Below are 10,400 nucleotides of genomic sequence, written 5' to 3'. Positions count from 1 at the left end.
TCTCTTTCTAAGATTTTATTTATTTGCCAGAGAGAGACACAGCAAGAGAGCGAACACAGGCAGGGGGAGTGGGAGAGGGAGAAGCAGGCTTCCCGCCGAGCAGGGAGCCCGATGCGGGGCTCGATCCCAGGACCCCGGGATCACGACCTGAGCCGAAGGCAGATGCCTAACGACTGAGCCACCCAGGCGCCCCTTAAGCAGGGTTTCTAAAGCCTTTAGTGGTTAGGGACTCAAGATTAAGGTCAGACCTAGGTTGGAATTCAGACCTCGGGCTACTTATATATACTCCATATGCTTTTATTTGTGAGGAGGGGATGATACTGCCCATTTGACAGAGTTGTTGGGATGATGATGCTTGGTACATGGTAAATGCTCAAGAAACGTTAGCTGTTACTGTTATTACCAGCTATGGATGCCCTTTTGTACTCCCCTGACACTTTTTTTTCTTTTTAAAGATTTATTTATTTATTTATTTGATTGGGGGGCGGGGCAGAGAGAGAGAAGGAGAGAGTCTTAAGCAGACTCTGTGCTGAGCATGGAGCCCCACAGGGGGCTCGATCTCATGATTCAGAGATCATAGCTTGAGCAGAAATCAGGAGCTGGCTGCTTAACCGACTGTACCACCCAGGCGTCCCTCCCCCTACTTTCTTATAGTCCCCCGGAGGGGCCTCCTGGACACCCTCTACCGTTCACCCCTATTGAGACCCACTAGATTCAGTGATTTTATGGAAAGGTATTCAGGAATTTCATTGATTCTGCCTTTGTTTGGAGTTTGCTGGTTGGATGCCTTTAGGCTCTGGGAGACTTGGCTGCACCGGGTCTCCCAAGGCTGTGTAGCTTCCATATTGACACCTGTCTGGGGCCAGAGCTGCTCTATCAATTCTTTATTAAGACCAGTTATTTTTTATTTATGATGCTTGTGTGTTCATTAAAAATGGCACTCCCTGTTGGGGATACCATCAAGGCTTTTAGCCAGTTTTTATCAGGTTGTTAGAGTAGATATGAATATTTTAATAGAGAGAAAGAGCAAAGCCTTCAACAGACTTAATTTGTTCTGGAATCTAAGTGACAGGCTTAACAGGGGTGCCAAGTAATTCAGTATAATCAGCCCAGATAGTGGAGTAAGGAACACAATTCAATGGACCAGGGAGCTTTTCCAGAGAGGCCACAAGGGGATTTTCTGCCCCTGAGCAGCTGTAAATCACTGTATCCTGCATCCTTTGAGTCCAGGTAAGATCTTGCATAGCCACGGGCAGCTTCTATCCCCCGTTAAGTTCCTAGGAAGCCAGGGGGAGCGTTTTTGCAGATGCCATTTTAACATTTATAGAATTCTTTCCCCAGGATGCTGATCTTATTAAATTATGTTCAAAATGATGGATAAGTCAGGTCACTGCTGCCCATTAGAATCATATTTGGGCCTCAGTCCTGATTGCAATCCTAGATGCCATGGCTGGTTTCTTGGTGTAGTTTAAAAATTATCCACTTGGGGGAGCTTTATGATTGAATTTTAAAATCCGTATCAGATTTTTTTTTTTTTTTAATGTGCGACCGAGATCCAGATGAATTCCACCCCCCCCCACACCAGTGACAAGCTACTGAAGCAAGCAATGGTTGCAGAAATACAATGATAAATCAACGTGAGTGGTTTTACTTTATTGGCAATTCCTCCCTCTGGATTTTGAAGTTATTCTTGATTTTTTAAAAGCTTCCCTTTCAAACTGAAGTAGCTTAAAGATAAAATAAAGAATAGCAGTACTTTCTGCTGTTTCTCGGATGAGTGTTCTGCATATGTATGCAGACATCAATGCATACTTAAATAAATGCTTGTCCCAGTTAATTTTCAATAGCCACAGCATCAGAAAAATCTCCTTTGAAGTTTTATGAACACGGTCAGTTGCAAAGAAGATGAAATCACGAAACCAAATGTCTGAGCAGGGAATGCTGTTTTCCAGAGTATTCGCCATGTAACTCTCCATCACTCTTTCTCTCTTTCACATAGGTGGGGCCTGGAGAGGTCTAATGAAGGACAGTCCCTTGCTGCCTGGGCATATGTCCAGGTTCCAGATGGTCTTTGGGGTCTACCCAGATTTGGACAGTTTTGAAATAATGGAAAGCTAGTTAGGGTTCCTAATTAGGACATTTGCTAGAGAATGTTGTCACAATATGGACGCACTATTAACCCACTTTACTATGGAATAAAATGAAACCAATTATAAATGCACGTATACAATTGTGACTCTATGTGCCCACCTGCCCCCACAGAGGGAGCAGGAAAGTGTTTCTCAGAGGGGGATGGCTTGCTCATTGTCTAAAGCTCAGTGTTGTTCTGTTCTCTTCTTTTCTCCTCTTTGTCTTCTCCTTTTGAGAAGACATTCTAGATTCTCCCCTCATTTACTTAGGGTTCAATTATTATATTAATATGGCTCCGCTATTTTGACAAAGCCTCTTTCTTAGTTTTCCTTTTCTCTCTCCGGAAGAGGAAGGGAGGAATGCCGGAGGGCCGCCTTGCAGCCTTTTGTCCCTCGGGTGAAGGGCATCGCTGTCTCTGAGCAGCCGCTGCTGTCCCCGTATCTGCCTCGTTCCGTGCCATTTCCTCCCGCCCCCCGCGCGCTCAGGCTCACCTTGCCCCGCCGCTCTCTCCCTGGGCAGCCTGGCCTGGCTCCACGCAGGCAGCCCTCTCTGTCGTCAGTGCTCCGCGGGGACAAGTCTCGGGTACCTGCTCCAGTGGGGACCCCACTGCTCCCCGCCCCCCCCAGTCACTTGTTCACCATCTTCATTGGTCACATCGATATGACTTTCACTGTCTGCTCAGTGGAGGAGAAATCTCGCTTCCTCAGGAACCCTGTTGCTCCCACCAGGAAGACTTCTTCAGGAGGAAAAAAAAAAAATTGCTGCTCGCTCCTATTTTTATTTTCTGGTCTTTGGCTTTCACAGAGTGGTTATCAAACTTTTCTTTGTAACCATGGACTTTTTTTTTTTTTTTTTTTAAATAAATCATACACAGAAGCCCAGACCCGTCCATGCCTGACTTTCAGAGAGCTGTGTGGCAGATTGTTCTCTAAGTCAGCTAAAACCACTTCTGCTGACATCTTTTGCAGTGGGACTCCGCTGCTTCTGCCATCAAGGGGTGGAATCTGTTTCTCGTCCCCTGGAATCTGGTGGCCTCTCCACTGGCTTAGACTGTCAGAGTGGGGTGATGGGCTGGTAGAGGCGCTGACCAGGTGCCAGCCCAGCTTCGAGCGGCCTCGCAGTTCCCACTTCCATCCTCACGGGTCCTTGCCCTGAGACGACCAGGTGAAGAAACCGCCCCTTCTGTCCTCTTGGGTCCTTACCCTCAGACCCCCGGGGGAAGAAGCTGCTGTACTCTGCCAGAGGATGAGAGGCCGTGGGGATGAAAACTGAGGCCACCTAGCCAACATCCGGTACTGAGCGCTGGGCACATGAGGAGGCATCTCGGACCTTCCAGGCCAGGTGACTCCCCAGCTGATGGCAGGAGGATGAGCGGGCCCGCTAGAAAAGCAGAGGGACCATCCAGCAAAGTGCAGAATTAAGAGAAATAGTCAATTTTAAGCCACTACGTTCTGGGCTTACGTAGATGACTGAACTAGAAATAAAAATAGATGGCCGAAAGATATGCCCTTCAAGGAAAATCTTATGCTGAGTCTGCTATGTGTGCGTAAGCCAGCTCATTTTTAATTAGGAAATCAGTTTCTGGGCTATGACAGTGTAAACGGAGAAGAGACGGCTTCTAGCGGCCCCATGTTGCTGCCTCCCCCGCCTGTCCTGCCCCCTTCTCCCCGCATGTCGCACCACATCGTGGCTGAGCTCGTTGTGTATTTTTCTACACTGTGAACATGCTTTGTGGAGAGCCTCACATAAAATCGGATTTATGTTTATAAAGTCTTACATCTCTTACGTTAGCTAAGAGATCCCTGTATCTAAGGGCACACAAAGGCCCATCTGCTCTGTCTGATGGCAGCAGAGGGAGGATCTGGGCCCTCAACAGCCCAGCCCAACCCTACTCCCTTGCGGGGCTGTGGATGGGAAGGAGAGTGGAAGGGAAGGCCGCTGGCTTAGCACACTCCGGTGCCTTCTGGAAAACTTACAGTCATCAAGATCAGCCAAGCCGACTAGGTAGAAGTAAGGTATATATGCTACTTTTCTACTGCAAGTGGGTGATTTTTTCAATTCTAAGGAGACATCTGCTAGGACTACTGCTGCACATTAACCTATTCTTGAATGTTAGGCTTGGTGGCCATTTTCCTAGTACTCCCTGGATAATAATTACCATATGCTCACTCCTTACTTCATGTTGACCTCTTTGCTAAGCACTTCACATACATTGTCTCGTTTAGTTTTCCTAAGTGAGGAAGGTGAGGCAGGTATGATTGGTTCATTTTACAGATAAAGAAGTGAGGACTCAGAGCGAAGGCATTTATCCATCAGGGCTGGGACACCGCACGATTCCAGGGGGCACTGTTCACATGGTGGCCCTCCCCGAGGTGGCAGTCAAGGAGGTGGCAGAGCTGGGATTTCAGACTCCCAAACCTGAACACTTCATTTTATATGACTTCATTAAACTTTTCACTTCTCTAAGCTACTTTATTTCTTCTGTCTCTATCTCTGTATCCCAATGTCAGTCTATCCATCCACCCATCCACCCATTCATCCATCCACCCATCCATCCATCCATCCATCCATCCATCCATCCATCCATCCGTCTATCCACCCATCCATCCCTGCCTCCTTCTATCTACCACTCACCTAGTCATCTGTTTAGTCAAATCAGGGAAGGTATTGAGTGTTAATAATTAAGGTCTGAATTTCCAGTTTCTTGAAATATACATGGAAACATGAATTCCCTAATGTGTATTCTTTTTTTTTTTTTTAAAGATTTTATTTATTTATTTGAGAGACAGAGAGCCTGAGAGGGAGGAGGGTCAGAGGGAGAAGCAGACTCCCTGCCGAGCAGGGAGCCTGATGCGGGACTTGATCCCGGGACTCCAGGATCATGACCTGAGCCAAAGGCAGTCGCTTAACCAACTGAGCCACCCAGGCGCCCCCCTAATGTGTATTCTTATTCTTAAGTTCATCTGAAATAAAAATTTTTATTACTGAATGTTTAAAACAACCGGAAAAGAAAATCATTTTCTAGAAACCCATGTGCCCACAATACAGATTTCATATTGTGCCATATTTGCTTCAGATTTCGTCTCTCATTTTAAAAATGAAAATAGAATAATGAGGGTCAAAGCTCTGCCCCCTCTCTTTTACTTCTTTCCCTAGCTTAAAGATGGCATGTCATATCCATGCCACATTCCCATGTGTGATTTTGCATATTTACTACATGTCTGTATCCATAAATAATATTTAGTATTATTTTGAGTTTTATAGGTTGTATTTACCATCAATGTGCTTTTGCACCTTGCTTTTGCCCTTCAACACTATTTTTTTGAGATTTATTCATTTCGACATGTATACATCTAACTGATGAGCCGTTAAGTTGTTTTACTTCTTTTGCAGTTATAATAATGCTGTAGTGAACATCCCGGAACAGTCTCCTTGTTCACAGGTGCATGAGCTTCTGTAGGGCAGACGCCAGGGAATGGAGCTGCGTGTCTTCGCTTTCCTGTTCAAAATACTCTTCGAAGTGCTTGTACCTGCTTACCTCCAACAGCACTCTACTGCAGTTTCTGTTTTCCCACATGCTCGCTACAGCTCATGTTATCTAGTGTGTATCAAATGGTATCTCATTTTTTATTTCTATTTCCCTGAGCATCATTGCATAGTTGTATAGGTCATTCAGATTTCCTTTTTGTGGAATGCTTAGTCATAATATCCTTTGCCTATTTTTCTACTGGATAGTCTTTGCCTTTCTTACTGATTCGTTGGAAGTTTCTTGTTTCTGGTGTTGTTGTTAAATATTTTCTGGAAGCAGATCCTTTATCAGTTAATTGCCTTGCAAGTACCTTCTATGTCAACAAACACAGTTCAGCGAGCTCCATTCAGTCTCTTGCAACTGTGGGTCTTCTATGTCTCCTAGGTAAGCATTCAGAATGTTGTAGGTCATTACATATTACTGGTCAATACCTTTTACTAGGTCAATCAGACATGGCCAAAAACCAACGTGGTAAGGAGTAAGACATTGCTAATGACCTCATTTACCAGACTTGTATTTCTCTTCTCACTAACCTCTGCCTATCAAAATCACACTCTAGCAACTGCTGAGTCAGCACAAGGAACTAGAAGGCTTGTTCCTGGTGGTAACTAATGAGTCAAATCAATGAAAGAGAATTAATTCACAATAAGTCTCTCTTACCTAAAACAGGCCAATCCTAAGCATAAATAACCCACATTATATATCATGTGTCCTGGAGAGAATAAGTTCATTTAATTGAGTCTTCTCAGCCAGCTGCATCAACAGCTTCAGTAATGACCTGTAGGTAATGACCTATAACACTGTGGGACCAGTGGCCCTAGGGTAGGTCATGGGATCTGTATATTAAGAAGCTACTCCAGAGGATTACGCTCTGTGGCCATATTTGGAAATCTCTGAATTAGGCCATCTGGTTTTCTGGGCACCACTCTGCCTTTACTATGGGGCTACCTTCTGTGGAAGAGGGTATTTTTCCCCAAGACAAGGCAGAAAGCAGATCCAGGTACGGGAAGAGGATCCCAGGGAAGAACAAGAGCTTCCTCCCTGTCTCAGGTACCCCCTACAGACTAGCTTCCTATCCGAAAATCTGTCTTACTCCCATTAATTGCCATTAGGAGTCTTCACAACTCATTCCATCACCCTGGCCCAAATGAGACAAGCACAACAGCATACAACCCATTGCACCTCCTCCAAAGTGAGACCACACCTGAGACCTGGGGGATTGTTTTCTTATTGCTAACCTGGGAACTGGTTCCCTGAGTCCTAAGATTTTTATTTTATTTCATTTTTAGAAATGTGCTCTAAGTCTAATGATCCATTTAAAAGAACAGTCACAGCCACTAAACCTCTTGGAATAGAATCCTTAAGACTTTGTGTGACTCTGTTGTTTTGCTAATGTTGTCAAGATGATCCTCGGGTTGTTCCAGAGTCGGGCAGAAGGAACACACGGGTGGGTCTGAAGGAGGATGTGGGTAGTTATCAAGTCCAGCAGCTCCTCCTGTTGAGCCTTTGTTTCCTGCAGAGTTCTGTGATTTCCAGAAGTGGTTGTTAGGACAGGGATGGACCAACAGTTTTCTGTGCTGCCTAAGCTAAGGAAGCATTATGTTGAAACATGGTTTTTAAAGTTTCACTTTAACAGAGTAACAGGACCATCCTAATCCTTGACTGCTTTAGTTCTCCAAGGAACACAGAAGCCTCCAAGGAGTTGGCCAGTTTGCATGGGAAAATGATTCTGGCTCTTCCTTCCTGCAGATCAAGTTTCCAGGAGGGCAAAGGGGTGCTTACACCCTTTCCATGTTCTACTCACACCGTCTTGTGCTATGGAGTCTGACATCAGCTACAGAATAGACTCCTTCATGGGGTTGTATTAACTCTCAGACTAAATTCTTCTTCTCTGTTTTCCTCTTTCAGTTCTTTCCAGAGCCTCCTATGGAGAGAGCCAGTGTTCGAATCCTATCACTTGCTAGCTGTGGGACCTTAGGCAAGTCCTTTAACCTCTTAGAGCCCCAGCTTTTTCTTCTTTATTTTATTTATTTATTTTTTTAAAGGATTTTATTCATATATTTGACAGAGAGAGCAGGAGAGCACAGGCAGGGGGAGTGGCAGAGGGAGAGGGAGAAGCAGGCTTCCCGCTGAGCAGGGAGCCCAATGCAAGACTCCATCCCAGGACCCCGGGTTCGTGACCTGAGCTGAAGGCAGACGCCTAATGACTGAGCCACCCAGGTGCCCCAGCTTTCTCTTCTTTTTTTAAAAAAGATTTTATTTATTTATTTGACGGAGAGAGAGCACAAGTAGGCAGAGCGGCAGGCAGAGGGACAGGGAGAAGCAGGCTCTCCGCTGAGCAGGGAGCCCGATGCGGGGCTTGATCCCAGGACCCTGGGATCATGACCTGAGCCAAAGGCAGACGCTTAACCGACTGAGCCACCCAGGCACCCCATCTCTTCTTTAAAATAAGAATAATAGTAGTGCCAATCTCATAAGGTAGAATCAGGACTGATAATTTGTAGGGCCCAGTGTAAATGAAAATGTGGGGCCCTTTATCAAAAAATTATTAAGAATTTCAAAATAGTGATCGTAGAATGTGAAATCAAGTGTGGGGCCCTTCTAAGCACAGGACCCTGTGTGACTGCATAGGTTACACACCCATGAAACCATGGAATCAATGAGATAAGTAGTATTACTATTACTCCTATTAGTTTGTGTCTTCTGTTTCCTTTGTGTGCTCTAGGTTTGCCAGGAATAGCCAAACATGCCCTCCATCGAAATACGCACACACGTACTTATTATTCAGTTGTTCTTAGGGTCCCTTACGTCTGTTGTTTGCTTTTCTTTTTTTCTTTGCTTGAACCTAATAACAGAAATCATTAGGTATAAGGTTCTGATTTCATTCAGAATGCCTCAATTTATATATTCCACTTTTCCTTTGATCCTTCTCCATGTTCATACTTTTGTATTCTCCTTATTTCCATGTTGTTCCATGGTTTTCCTAAGTTTTTAAAAAGAAAATCATGAAATCAGAGGAGACAAACCATAAGAGACTCTTAACTATAGGAAACAAACTGAGGGGTGCTGGAAGGGAGGTGGGTTGGGGGGTGGGGTAATAGGGTGATGGGCATTAGGGAGGGCACATGATGTAATGAGCACTGGGTGCTACAGACAACTGATGGATCACTGAACTCTACCTCTGAAACTAATAATACATTAAAAAATAAAAAGAAAGTCATTTAAAAAATGAATGAGATGGTAATTCATTGTTAACAATTAAAACAGATGCTCAAGAAGGAAACCGGGGCTTTGAGCAAGGGAGGAAATGGGATGGAACCAAGAGCTGGAGAGAAAGACAGAAGAGAGATTTTGAGGGCTTAAGTGTTTTGGTGACTGGGGTTTGGTTCATAATAATTACAGCCGACATGCTGTGCTGAGTGCTTTCCAGAGCTCGTCTCATTTGATCCTCACAATAACCTGAGAACGATAGATGGGGTTGTTGTCACTGGTAAACAAGAGAGAAACAGAGGCATGAGAAGTCAAGTAACTTGCCTCAGGTCACAGAGCTAGTTGGTGTTGGCTCAAAATAGGAACTTCTCAGGCAGACAGACTCATACGGAGCTGTGTGTATTTTGTTGGTGGCTGTTACCTGTGACTGCAGTGTGTTGAAGTCAGTTCTAGTCCTTTTGTCATTTCACCCCTATGTACTTCATTACGCATTTCTAGAAAATATGGATATTTTCTTATGGGACTGTAGTACCATAATGATACCTGACAAAATAGCAGTATTTCTTTGATATTACATGTAACCCAGTCATAGTCAAATTCCACTGATTGTCCCCAAAATGTAATTTTTAAATCTTGATTCATACACACCAGGATGCAAATAAGGATCTCTATATTGCCATGGTTGTTATATTTCTTAACTTTATTTTCATCTAGAGCAGACTCATCTTTTAAAAAAATGCGATTAACTGAAAAAGCCTGGTCAACTGTCCTATAGAGGTCCCCAAATGGGGTTTGTCTGTTTGCTCCTCCCTGATATTACTTGACTTGCAGGACCTGTTTTTTTAATTCCTACACTGTATGTCGCCTGTGTTGTTCTGGGTCATGCAAAAAGCAGACCTCCTTTTTGAAATCTCTTTGAAAGATATCCAAAAAGATTAAATTTGTTTCTCAGTGCTTTTCCTTTGGATTTGTGGATTTGTTTTTAAGTATTAGTCTTGTATTTCCCCTGGGGATGGATCATCATTTAACTCTTTTCTCTGCTGTTTTATGTTTTGTATACAGCTTTTCCCTTCTTTAAAAATGCTTTAGTGAACATCTTTGCAAATATAATACTTTTTATCATTTCTAATTCAGTTAGGGTGTCAAAAGTTATGATCATTTGATGCATTCATAGAGATGTATCAACTACCAAAACTGAACCAGGATGAAATAGAAAACCTGAACAGACCTCTAACCACTAAGGAAATTGAAGCAGTCATCAAAAATCTCCCAAAAAACAAAAGCCCAGGGCCAGATGGCTTCCCAGGGGAATTCTACCAAACATTTCAAAAAGAATTAATACCTATTCTTCTGAAACTGTTCCAAAAAATAGAAACGGAAGGAAAACTTCCAAATTCATTTTAGGAGGCCAGCATTACCTTGATCCCCAAACCAGACAAAGACCCCATCAAAAAGGAGAATTACAGACCAATATCCCTGATGAACATGGATGCAAAAATTCTCACCAAAATACTAGCCAATAGGATCCAAC

General features: G+C 43.8%; 1 protein-coding gene across 3 annotated transcripts in view; it reads left to right on the top strand.

The window, feature by feature from the left end:
* LOC118015733 overlaps positions 1-10,400 on the top strand; it is a 185,526-nt gene that overhangs the window by 32,111 nt on the left and 143,015 nt on the right. Inside the window, exon 1 of one of the 3 annotated variants that reach the window (XM_035012520.1) lies at positions 547-1,637. The exons of the other annotated variants lie outside the window; for them this stretch is intronic. The gene's annotated coding sequence lies outside the window, so the exon portion shown is untranslated. Of the gene's footprint in view, positions 1-546; positions 1,638-10,400 lie in introns of those variants that run through there. 3 annotated transcript variants of the gene reach the window in all.

Source organism: Mirounga leonina, unplaced genomic scaffold (assembly GCF_011800145.1).
Source record: "Mirounga leonina isolate KUSES-001 unplaced genomic scaffold, KU_Mleo_1.0 Mir_166, whole genome shotgun sequence".
Taxonomy (NCBI): Eukaryota; Metazoa; Chordata; class Mammalia; order Carnivora; family Phocidae; genus Mirounga; species Mirounga leonina.
Note: the sequence above shows the minus strand (reverse complement) of the source record. Positions and strands in the feature narration are given on the sequence as shown.